Genomic DNA, 14,174 nt, shown 5'->3' on the forward strand with positions numbered 1-14,174 from the left:
TATGAACTTCAAGTTATCCATCTGCCTGTTCCAGCTTTCGAAAATGCTTACTCAAAGCTGTGGAATTTCTTCGATGTAACTTACGGGCCGATAATTAATTTGAAAACAACCTAAGCTATATGAATTTATGCAGTTGAATATTAAAAGGCAATACAGACACATTTTCATTTTCGAGCTTGAGAAGATATAAATAAAAAGTTGAAATCAATGTTATTGCATGGATATCCAAATCAAAAGTAGGTCCGGCTAACCACTTCATATTTAATCTCCTGGGCTTCGTATATCTCTAAGCGAACTGAATATTTCAAAAATCGAGAATTCAATACAATTTTTAAAATTATTGATGGGGCGGAAAATCCCACTAATTTCCGCATTTGTATGGTAAAATCGGCAATTTTAGCACGGATTTTTATCGGGATCATCCTTTGTCTGACCCTCAAAATCAGGGTCAAGCAAAGTGAGGTGTACGCACGCACGCACTATATACATATATGGATAATGACATTTCCTGACTGAAAGATTCATCATCGCCGAGCCGAAACCACTGAAGTTATGAATATGAAATTTGGTCAGTAGTTTTATTTTGGGACGGAAAAACAAACTAAGAAAGGGTTCTTCGAAATTCTACCCCATGGTAGTCATAAGAGGGGTTCAAAGGTTACACAGAGTAATCGCGCCGAGTCGAAACCGCTGGAACTATAATTATGAAATTTGGTCAGTAGTTTTATTTAATGACGTAAAAACAAATTAAGACGGAGAGTTTTTAATTTTGACCCCTAAGTGGATCAAAAGGGTAGAGTGGTTACCTAGACAAACTACGCCAAGCCGCTGAAGCTATAGCTATGAAATTTGGTCAGTAGTTTTAGTTTGTAATGCAAAGACTCACTAAAACGGGATATTTTAGAATTCAACCTCTAAGGGATCATATGGGGGGGGGGATTTAAAAATGTTATATGGCACAATCATCGCTAAGTCCAAACAGCAGAAGCTGGAAATATGAAATTTGGTGATTGTTATATTTTATAATGCAGAGAATACAATCGCCGTTTCATGTATCATAGGGTTAGGGTAATGTCATATCGGGGTCAGAAAGTGATCCTTTGACCACAACGCCTGATTGGAAAGAACTTATTTTTATCACTGAGCAAAAGATATTTAAGATTTAGTAATTAATCCTAGTCAGATCCCTCGGTCAAGGTGTGATTATGGTTATATTTCTCATCTGAAGACGGCACGTGTCCAAACGTGTAAGAAATTCGCCTAGTCGGTTGTAATTTCGAAGTGTCACTTGGCATTGACTTCGATAAAACTTCTTCATGGTATATAGAATACCAAATATGTATTCAGCTAAATAATACAGAGCCCACAAAGAAAAAAACTTGCCGAACGGGATGGCGAAAAGAAATGGGATGAAAATGCTCATAAGAAACTGTAAGAGCAATGCGTGCGTAAGAAAGGCAATGCTATAAGAACATATAGCTAATTATTAGAAATAATGAATGTATATAGTATGTTAGTCATGCCTGCTGTGAAAAATGATGGGTTAAACAATTATAAGAAAATCAATTTATATTACCCAGTAATTTTACCTAGTCGCGAGCCGCACAAAATCACCTCACGGGCCAGCTGTTGGCGACCCCTGGTATAGATTATAATTACTAAATATAGTTCACCAAACATGCAATGCTGAGAAGAAACACGGGAAGAACAAAAATAGAATTGTTACTAAAACGTGCCAACTTGCCTCTCACAAGGTCACAGTTAATGACACCAAAAACATCAGCCAGAATGCAATACTATTAAAACTATTTGAAGCGTTTCAAGGTTTACTATGGTCAAGGTATAACAGTTTGCTCTACAAAAAGATGATTGCGCAATCATAAATTGTGGTAATAATATAAATATTTTTTGGAGCTATAAATATATGTAGAAACATTATTATTTATTTTGTTTTTGTTATCTGCACAGTATGACATCCATATTTTATCCCAGATTTGTAACCGAAATAACAATAAGCCAGTTCAGCGCCCCTCAGTTTTTTTGCCTTTATATGCAGAAAACGAATGTGATGCAGTAAGAACAGGTATGCTCTTTGATAAAGCGTCCGAGTGGTGCCGTCGTGAGATGGCTCGTCTTCCATTCTGAGGGTAAGCATTGAGGTTCGAATCCTCTCAAGAACATCCGAAACAAGTTCTTTACCTACTGAGCTTGGGGAGACTACCTATAGATGACGCCTCTTTTTTCCATCCAACTCCAATTGTTGGATTTGCCGGATGGCGATATATGACCGGAGTTGATGTGCGGTGAAGTACCGTAGTTAGCTCTTAAATGCTTGTGAGGTAAAGTATTTAAATAAGAGAAGAACTCTTGTCTATATATATACATATATATATATATATATATATATATATATATATATATATATATATATATATATATATATATATATATATATATATATATATATATATATATATATATATATATATATATATATATATTTGAATAAGTATATTTTTCTTCTACAGAATGTTCACATCGAGAACGTAACGATACAAAAAAAACTAATAACAATTTTCATTCAGAAATATTTCTTCATTCCTTCCATATGTTTGTTGAAAGTGAAATTGTTTCATTTCACAAAAAAAGAAAGAAGAAAAAATATGACACCTACAAGAAAGACGTAATAAAAGCAAAATCATGATGACAACGATAACAATAATGGCAAGGGAAAAAAAATTCTCCAATAAATTCGAGTCAATTTTCATCAAAAAAATATACATTTAGCTCTTTGAAACCAATATCTGATCATACGTTTATTAGGTTTTTTTTGTATCAAACAGGACAGAATTTTCCTGAATGAATGATTTATTGCCCGACACGTACACTAAAGTATAGGGGAAAAAATAGAGAAAATATTGGCATTTTTAGAAATGAAGAAGTAAGAGAAGGATAAGATGGCTGCTGCTAAATGGTCAGACGACCGTGAAAAGATAAAAAGACGAACGGGATTTGCCGGAATCTCTAAAGAAAATGAGGAATTGGTTACGAAAGAAAAATTAAGAAGAAAAAAAAGGAGGATTTGATCGATTACTTGAAACTTTTCCGTGTGAAGAAAAAAATACACGTTTATTTTTTTGTGTATACATGTTGTAAAAAGTAATGATAACTGTCTCGTCGGGATTCATAATAATTAACAAATAGTACCCTGATACATAACATCTTTGTACACTGCTTGACAAATGTTAAGGAACAATGTTATTTTTCGTCATACCTAATGATAGATATCCTTCGAACAAATGAAACTTAGCACATGTTTAATAAACATCCTGAAGTAGGTTTATTGTGCAAAATGGAACAGATATCATCACATGGGGAAAATATAAGGAAACTCCTTATACAGCAATTGTAAACAATTATGAAAAGTGTTCGTTTTACTGGAAATAAGAACAAATATAAGTTCGTAAATAGTCTATAAGGTTTTCGCGGCCATCATTTGATAAAAATTGTTTTTTCGGGTTCGAAGACCGTCGTCCGTTTGAGTTTGTTCTCAACGTTTCCCCAACACTAGTGGTTGGCATCATCAGGAGAATTGATAAACTCCTGAATATGCTGGTTCTACCAGCATAACAACTGTTTACAATACGCTGCCAGCCATAGAATCAACTGACCAATCGCAAAACAATAGTGTAGTTCAAGCCACTTATGTGCATAAATACAACCTGAGACTCCGGAAAACTTGACTTTGATCCAGTTTATCAATTCTCCTGATGATGCCAACCACTAGTGTTGGGGAAACGTTGAGAACAAACTCAAACGGACGACGGTCTTCGAACCCGAAAAAACAATTTTTATCATAAGTTCGTAAGTTTGAAATGTGACCTCCTCGGACACTGATTCACATTTTGAATCATTGAATTTTGTTTAAAAAAAAATGTAACACCGTTTTTTACCTAATATTTTTATCAAATGATTCTCGTATAAGATGATTACCTTAGGCTAAATTTCAGAGAATAACAGTCACATTATAAAAATTGATTCTAACACACTACTACTACTAAACCAGAAATGCACCTCGTGTATAGTCCTCTGCGGAACTTCTAATGAATTGGTGCATGTTGGAATGTGCGTGCACGTATATTGAACCTTCCGTGAAGTTTGTTTCGGTGTAATGCTTGTTATGTGCATTTCATTTTTTTTCGCTATGAGTATTTTCTCAACTCATAGTGAGTGGAGTGTAATAAATGAATAATTGTAACGTTGTAGCCCTCTTGCTCTCTGCGGCGAGACTTTTTAACGGGGAGATCGGCTCGCATTCGCGCCTCGATGGTGGGAACCACAAAAAACCAACTTTAGCCGACCACCACTGCGGCGACGGTGGGGTTTGAACCCTGATCCTCACGATGCGAGTACATCACTATGACCATTCGAGAAACATTCGAGACCATTCGAGTTCTAAGACACTGATGAATGTATATGATATATGAGATTATATAAAAAAGATATCGAACATATAAGGGGTATTCTCTCATAGGTAATAGCTCATGGTGATAGAACTACCAATGATTTGAAAAAAAATTATTTGGAATTAAGAGAATAAATCCCCTCAAGTTTATCAGCCGATTAATGAAGAGAGGCAATGTGAGCACCGTAAGTGGCTCGGCGGTTTGCAAATATCTGAAACTGTATTCGATGTCTGCCGTCAAGCGTTTAGAAGCATTCGAATTGACTACTGCTGTTGGTAATGTAGTGAGAGAGATTTTTATAAATTTTTTTTAATCCCTGTAAAATTTAACATTTATTTTTCCATTGCTTTCTTCTGCCGAATAGCGTCATGTATTGACTTCTTATTTTCAGTAGAAACCTTTTGAAGTTCGTGTACCAATTTGTTTTATTTTTCAGGTGGGGACTGGAGCCAACTTATAAGCATTCTCTCTTCTGTCTGGTGCCCATATTTGGACGAAATTCCAAAGTGACCCATAACCAATTAGAAGGTAGCATCTCTGTCAGAATGCTCGAAATTTAGATGTGCCACGCACATCTTGATGGATGAAATAGTTTAAGGTACGGAGGTCCGGTTCTTTTCCCGATCGCACTGACTCCAGTCGCTTTGACATTCGATTTCAAAATACAATAAATTTGAATACAATACGAGTTTTCATGCCACGGAGTGCTCCCAAAGGTATAGGATAATGTTGATTGTTGTGTCTTTGTACCTTGAGTGGTTTTTGGCTAGATTATCTTGACGTATTAAGTACTGGCTTATGTGTTTTTTTTCCTCAGTATTGATGTGAAATAAGTTTTATCAAATTGATCGTGGACGAATCAAAGTTTTGTAATTGTTCGAAATATTTGATTGAAGAGTTTGATTAATCATATTTTAAAATATGTTTGAAGCGAATAAATGATTAAAAGTAAATGTTTTAAAAAATTCGAGTGGTTAGAGAACTAGCTTCTCACTGTGCAGGCCTGGGTGTGAATCCCGGTTCGGGCATGGCTGTCTACTAACCTAACAAAATTCCAACAGTAACAAATTCCAGTTGTTACGGACTCACACTTTGCGAAGCTTGGAACACAAAACAATTTCTGTTGTGCAGCCGCCATCTTCACAAACACTAAAGTGGCGGCCGAAAGAAGAGAGTTAGCGTTACCTGTCAGCAACTGCGTGAAACTCAAGATTTCCCTCTTTCTACCTATACATTATTCGATCAAAACGGATTAAAAGCTAAATAGTTAAGACTTTTTTTTATCGGATGATTCTTGACACGATTCTTGACACTTGGATGATTCTGTCACGGTTCGTGACACGATCTACGGCAGTACAGACGTTGATAGTGATAGTGATAGAAACCGAGAGACACCCAGGCTCCGTCACACTTAGTGATATAATAACATTGTCCCAAGGGAATCGGGTGACTTCGGGGAGCCTATCCGTTTATGAAACTTGAACAAGATATGTATACGTGGGCGGGTGCCACTCTGTACTTCGCCAGTAAACAAGCATAAAAGATATGATCGACAAAATTATGATAGAGGTGAGTAAATCAGAGTTATAAATCACATAATCGTCATAATTAAAAATAGTTCTTGGAAAAAATTTGATGAACTTCTCTTTTCAGGGATTTTTATTGACACTCTTCATTGATTCATAGTAATTGAATCAATCTGCAGCAGGGCTGTCCAATCGCTGCACCGCACAATTTGATTCCGTCCAGAAGACATTCATCGGACTCAACACCTGTAATCAGCTTCTCGGTAAGCCCGAGTGGATCATATGTATTTTCGACTACTCTGGCTCTCTAATACAAACGTTGGAGTCTCCACAGTTTACTGTCTGTACGCCGTACACGGCGTTCAACATGCATCACTGAACTGAATTCCATATAATGTGACGTTGCCATACAAACTGGCAAAAAGTGCGTAACCAGAAAAAGAGTTAATTAAAGCATCTGTGGAAGGTGTTAATGGACTACTTTGCTAGGAAACTGTGAGAGAGGTAAATAAAATTAGAGTAATTTTCATAACTAGGCATATAATGTTCTCTGTATGAACTTTTACTTTTGGATACCTTTGGCCCGTACACCCTGTATTATCAAACAGTATTGGTCATGGTAACTAACACAAGAATTCGGCTATTCGAATAGTTTTTCTACACGGATAACTGGAACTATTTTACTAGTTGAACTGATTTTTTACTCATGTAGTTTCCGCTCTAAATCGATGTGTAGAGCACGTGTCTTGTTCATCACGACAGCAATCATTTAGCAATGATCAGGCTGATTTTCCGAACACTTCAAGCATGAGAGCAAGAAGAAGAAGTGTTCGGATCCTAATTAACAAGACGGGTGGCATCCGGGAGGATGATCTTTGGAAAGTAATTAAGAGCATTCGTGCAAAGAAAATTTGCAATTTCAGTAGCGATGAAATTCCTCCGCTTCCCTTCTTCAAGAAAGTCTGTCATAATTCGACAAGACGGTTTGAAATATAACGAAGATTAAGTGCGTTTAATGATGGTGAAAAAAAATATATAAATAAAGTGAAGCTTTTATACATTGTAGGGACAGCACCAGATGCAATTTTCCGAACGATTTCTCCACCGAGTTTTGATGCTCCTGCATCAAATTGAGAAGAAGAAAAATGTGTGTGTATGTTGTGGGCATTAATGTATTTAATTTCTACCGCCTTGGCCATGTGTTATTGACGTATCTTGTGGGCTGGTGAAATGTTCCCTCTGGTAAGGAAATTCTTTCGGGTACGCTCCAGTAAATTATCGAGAAGACGACGAACACTTTCGCCACTTCAACGCGAGATTAAAATAACTTTCATAACTGAAATTATCGAGACATAGTAATCGAGTACATACTATAAATTTTTAAGATTGAAATTACCTGATATGTCTCTAAAACGCCATGTACAAAACATAGATTGACAAGTGGCTGATAATGTAAATTATACAATGTGTTTTTTTTTAACTTTAAAGTGTGTTAAACGTCTTATTATATTCGAGGTGATATTTTAAATTAAACAATGAAATTTATAGGTTCAGAATTTCTAAAACATTTCTGAATATTTCAAGGAAACATATTTATACATGTATATTAGTGAAATATTGGAACAAGGACAAAAAGAGTCGAACAGAGAAAGAGTTAAAGGAACAATCAGGAGGTCTTACTAAATGGGAGAACCCCCATATTGTCCCAAAATACAAAAAAAAAAATGTTTCAGAGGATGGATGTAAAAGCCCAAAATGGGCATTATTTGACACCATACGTTTCTCCGACATTTTTTTGTCAAACAAGATTTGAAAGTCCAAGAATATGAGAAAAAAAGCTAAATTTAGAAATACAAAAATGAAGTCACTAGAAAAGCACGTACAAAAAACATATCGTACAAAATTTTATCTCTTTGTTCATCTCTTTTTTGTTCTTGTTCCAATTTTTCACTTGTATAATTTCTAGTTAAGTGTGCCTTGAGTGCTATACTCTAATTTTGAATTTTGATGCTGTCTGTTTTTTCAGTTGATGTTTAATTTTATTAATTAAACATCAGGTAAAACCTAGGATTTACCGGTAAGACCTAGGTTTTACCAAGGCGAGTTGGTAATAGTCCGAAAAACAGCTTGTAAACTTGATTTCGGAGTTATACCGAGTCAAAGCCCTGTTTTTAACGAATCAATAAACCATCATGAACTAAAAAAATTATCTTGATGCTTATCAATTTATTAATAATTCTAATTATTAAATTATGAAAGTTAATTAATAATTATAATTATTTAGTAACATCTTAACAAATCGAGGTTATTAATTAATAATTATAAGTATTTAAGTGAAACGAATTTTGTCATGAAATTTTATTAATTAAATGAATTAACTAAATAATTGGCCATTACTTAACTTTTAATTATAATTATTAAATAATTAAGCGCCGGGAACTAATAAATTCATGATGGTCAATTGATACATTAAAAATGAGCCTTTTAATTTAGTCCCAACAGTATATACCAACTTTAAATCAAAAAATTAATAAATTTATGGTAATTATTATTTGAAGGAATTAATTTGTTAATTATTAATTTATTGAAATTATTAAACAAATATAATTATTAATTAATTATCCACGGGAACATGATAATCAACTGATTAATTGATACCGGGCTTTGACTTGGTAAAAGTAAAAATGAAAACGTTTACAAGATTTTTTCAGGCGGTAAGATATTAATTATATTAATTATATATAATTATATATTTTATATATATATATATATAATATATATATATTATATATATAATATAATATAATATAATATATAATATATAAAATATATATAAATATAAAAAAAATATATATAATAAAATAAATAAAAATAATAAAATAAAAATAAAATAAATAAATTAAAAAATAAAAAAACCATAACGGTAAGACCGTTAATGGTAACCACTATTACCGGTAAAACCATTACTAGGATTTACCAGTTTTCCGGCTTTTACCGTAACATATATATTACATATATATTTATATATATGCTATCGTGACAGACCAATATTTCTGCAAATGTCGATATTCTCCTCAACTCGGTATAAAATCCAAAAAATAGCGCTCTTGCCTGGTTTGCGAGAGGACGGTGCAATTTCCGACGAACACCAGTTGACCTTTCTTCCCGAGTTCACGTCGGTATAAAATACAGAAAAACAAAATTCTTATCATATGTTAGGGGAGTGATTGTTTTTTTTTTGTCTTTTTCACTATATGAGTCACTAAACAAGCATAAGTTTGTGCATAATTCATTCGAATTCACCAGTTTCAATAAAATTAATAGTCCTTTGAAGTGGCAACGTGTTTGTTTGTATTATATGTGTGTATACATATATGATTGTGCATTTCTGTATTAATTGTTGTATTAATAGTGTATTAATTGTTGTATTAATAGTGTATTAATTGTTGTATTAATTGTTGTATTAATAGTGTATTAATTGTGTATTAATTGTGTATTAATTGTTGTATTAATAGTGTATTAATTGTGTATTAATTGTGTATTAATTGTTGTATTAATAGTGTATTAATTTCGTGTATATGAGTGTGTATTTGGGCATTAAATATGTGTGTATCTGTGTATTAATTGTGCATATATATGTATTAATTGTGCATATATGTGTATTAATTGCGCATATATGTGTATTAATTGTGTATATATGTGTATTAATTGTGCATATATGTGTATTAATTGCGCATATATGTGTATTAATTGTGCATATATGTTTATTAATTGTGTGAATTTGTGTATTAGATGGTGGAGAATTTGTGTATTAGATGGTGGAGAATTTGTGTATTAGATGGTGGAGAATTTGTGTACTATATGTTTGTATTGGTGTAATAAAAAAAAACAAAAAGAAAGGGAATATTGTGACAGCAATTGATAAGCAAAGACGTTCAATCGAGAGTGATTTAAGGATGAGATCTGCGAACACGAAAGTTCTTGAGAAAACTTTTCGTCTCGAAGTAAAACGTACGTCTGCGATGTGAAATGTAATGTGTGTCTAAGGTGGGATGGGTACACGTCTGGAACAACAACAACAACATTAAGAACGAAACACTCATCCATCTCCCGAGGGTCTTAGAAAGAAGGAATTTCTGATCCATTAATCATCCATCGCCGGGCTAATTAAGCTTCACTAAGAAAGACTCAGTGGATTCTATATGCATTTTTCCGCGTTTCAGAAAATGAAATAAACTGCCCGAGAATGCTTTCCGAACACCCAAAAAAAAAAACAAAAATTGTAAACGTTTATTTTGCCGAAGGAACATGCGTATCGACGAATCATTTCTAGAAAGTTCGTTCCATCAGCGTCTCCTCCTTTTTCTCCTCTGGTTCGCCTTTTTGAAAGACAGTTTGTTATTAACTGGAGTACCACCACCAGCTCATTATCACTTTCGTGTTCCTGTAGAGACGGGTGAGGAGAGTGAAAAATATATATATTTTACCCTACCCCCCTTTCTCCGAAAAGCTCTTTTAAAGAGAAAACTGGGATAATCACTATCCTCAAGACATTGTTTTCCTAAAAGCGGACGTTTGCTGCATTTAATTTTCAAGACAATTCGAGACATTCGTATCGGAGAAAAATGTTCTCCCCTTTCTCCCCCCCCCTCCCTCACGAGTATCGGGAGTGAAAACGGTAATTACCGTGATCTGGAAATTTTTCCCTCGAATTGAAAACACTTGAGATCTGGATTTTCTACTAATGTATACAATTCATTCGTTCAGGATATTTTTTATCGATTTTTAATATTTTTCTAGATCGATCGATATTCGCAAGATTCCGTACCTAGTCACGTACTTGAAATAGCGAAGTTAATTTGATAAGCATGGCTAATAAACTCGTGAATTGAATGGATTTCTCGGCATTTAAATTTTCCAGCAAAAGTCTTCTTCTTCGACTACCTGTTTATACCTCTTCGTTGAGACAGAGCGGTATCCTATGATCTGGTTAGAAAGAGGAGGTATTTCCAATTTGAAAATACTTCAAAATTTGATGGAGAATAATTATCTGGTACGTAGAGAAGATATTTTTTTTTTGTTTTTTTATTGCATGTATATGTACAACGTTACAAATATTCAATCATTACACTTCACTCACAATAAAGTATAGATGGCAGCACTGAAATATCAAGCACAACACTAGCTATACACTCAGACTGTGCACTGACTTTGTTCCAGACTCTGCCACGGAACTGGGCTGGAAGAGATCTAGGCAACGGGATAAGTCCGGTGGCTGAGCCCCTGGCGTTCATTCATTGCATATAAATGTAATTAATTGTAGAATAGTAATTGTTTCTATCTAGACACCGCCAATTTCGCTTATAACATACCCCGTTGTTGATCCGGCAAGTGTATGTTATAACCGACGTCTTGAATTTACCTTATATAGCAGTTGCATATATATAAAGTGCATGATTGAGATTGTCCGGGGAAAATAAGCGTATGCAGGACGTAATTAAATTTAACATAGAATGAATATCGTAATTGATATACCCTGAGGAATTTTGAAAATTTATTGGAGTATAATTACATACTGGATATATAGAGGATACATAAATATTTGCTTAATTTAGATGATTCAACTTGAACAGCAAACTGGTCGTATGACAGTTTGCTGGCAAACCGCTCATCCTGGAGGTATACTTCCAGTTTGAAAAAGTACCCAAATAGCGTGTAGTACGCAGATATGCCATTCATGTTCCAAGGGATTGTTCAATTATTAAAATTAAAAAAAAAACATAACTAATTATAGAGTCCCCGTGTGTCCCAAAACACAATTAGAAAGTTGTTGCTTTTTGTCTCCCCTGATGCCAACAAAAAATATTCCACGTTTCTAAGTGCAGTATTGACTGAGTTATTCTCGAATTCGAAAAACGGAGGAAAATTGTGAAAAGGTTATTTTTTTTTTATTTTAGTAACTGTTCAACCACATGGAACATGAATGACATACCTGATCATTACACGTTATTTGGAAGCTTTTTCCAACTGGAAGTATGTCTCTAGGATCAACGGTTCGCCAGTAAAAAAATTTCATACGCCCTGTTTGCTATGCACCCTGTACAGTTATATGCCAATGGTTTTTATTCCAAGTTGCCAGCATTCATACAACAAAAGAAGAAGCAACTAATGCTCGTGAATTTTATTTATAGTCAATCAACATGCTTTTGGCATGCATAGGCTTTCAATTTGATGCTTTTAAAATAGCATGGATTTCGGTTTTTACCGATCTCAACACCCGTTTATCACTGCCATCTACTAGGTGTGATCCAAAACTAACGGAAAACAAATTGTACTTCATTATTTGAAGAGGAATGTATGTAAGTTCTCGGTTTAACGTCGTACGACCTATAACATCACTTTTTTATAGGTCCCTTCTATCATCATTAATGAATACAGATTACTTGTTATTCACTCACCACGCTTATGAAGCCATTTTATTGAGCCACCAGTGGCAACACTAAAAACTTGAAAATTAAGAGGGCATTGCATATTACCAGAACTTCCTATATTTGTTACGGTGGATGCCCTGAGATAGGTGAAACCTCGGATTTTCCGGTCTCCAACCTTTTACTGCAACATATGTAAATATTATGAAGTGGATTTCAAAACCCAAGATGTGTTCGACCGAAGCTGCCCATTACACTTGAAGATTAATCAAATTTCGCTTGAGGTATTTCATATAAACACCATTACGTATTCATAAAATGCTATTGACGGAATTCGGGTAATTACATCGTATACTAAATCGGTCGATTAATTAAATCTCTGGTGTTTATCGTTGATAGGAATAATTAATGCTAATGCGTATGCAATCAAATTTCGGAACTAATGAAACTATGAATGAGTTTGCCAGTATATTTAGACATCTCCAGTAAATAGGACGAAAGTTATAGTATATTAGTTATTAGTAGTATATTAGTTATTAGTAGTATATTAGTTATTACATTAGTTGTGTAACTGAAACCAGTTTTAAAGGATCGAAGTCGAAATATTACGTATACTATCCTACTGTAAGTGCCTTCAGAACTTTTCTGGAATAATTTTTAATTTATTTAATCAATAGAATTGAACAGTACCTTTTGTACACTTTTGCCGATCCATGGCATATTTTGTGTTTTTTAAGATGGTGAAAAAAGTGCGCGCGCGAAACACACACACACACACGCGTCATTAATAGCAAGTTGTGTAATCGCGTCTCCCAAGCTTGTTCATAACTGCAATAAGACAAAATCGTGCCATTTCTATACACTTCGTGAGTCAAAATGTCACAAAAGTGCTATACAGGATTGTGGAAATGATTTCTCGATGACCACTCAAGGTGTCCCACTAATTTGGCTCCAAATCTCCATCTTTTAGACTTTTAAACATGTACAGGAGCATTGTGCACTAAAATATGGTTCTATCATTGCAATAGGCCAGTAATATTTAAGAACAAAGATTCCATGTAAATTTGTTCCCATCAAACAAAACATCACCTGCACTTGGCACCGAAAGATACATGTTGTTTGGCTAATCCCCACAACTTTTCTCTGTACTGCTTTAAGAGGGGAAAATTTGCATTACGGTTTTCTATGCTAGATATTTTAATTTTTTTCCATCACATTAGGCACAATTTGACGCGTGCAAGTCATGTTTCATTCCTTCTGAGTTATATCAGAGAGTTTTTTCCCACACGGAATCTATGAACAATCGTATTTTTCTGATGAATGTGTAAGCGAATAAAACATTTTAATGCCATCTTTAAGCCAATAATTCTCGGGCTCATTTATGAAACTGTAACCAACAGTCTTCAGTCCTTTCATCACTCTCACAATTTTATAACTAGACATCGCAGTTTCTCTGAGAGCAAGTATTTTTGTCTTTTCGATGTCCGATAAATATATTCTCTTTGGCATCTTCACACTTCGATTCCCGGTGGAGAGAAATGACACTTTTTCTTGTTCACCTCGGCATAATATACAGAAAGCCTATTGATTTTGTGTCTTTAGCCGAGCAAAAATTCACCATCGATCTCTTCTTCCACCGCCTGGAGGTCATTAGCTGAAGTTAAAAAGAAAAGAGGCTGCAATGTCTATATATACTCAGCAAATAACGCTACTGTTTTAAGGAATAAAGGATCATCTCTCTATCGTATAATGAT

The sequence above is a fragment of the Pholcus phalangioides genome, unplaced genomic scaffold (assembly GCF_987345545.1).
Source record: "Pholcus phalangioides strain wild (caught in Gottingen) unplaced genomic scaffold, Ppha-v1.0 ptg000015l_1, whole genome shotgun sequence".
NCBI classification, from domain to species: Eukaryota; Metazoa; Arthropoda; class Arachnida; order Araneae; family Pholcidae; genus Pholcus; species Pholcus phalangioides.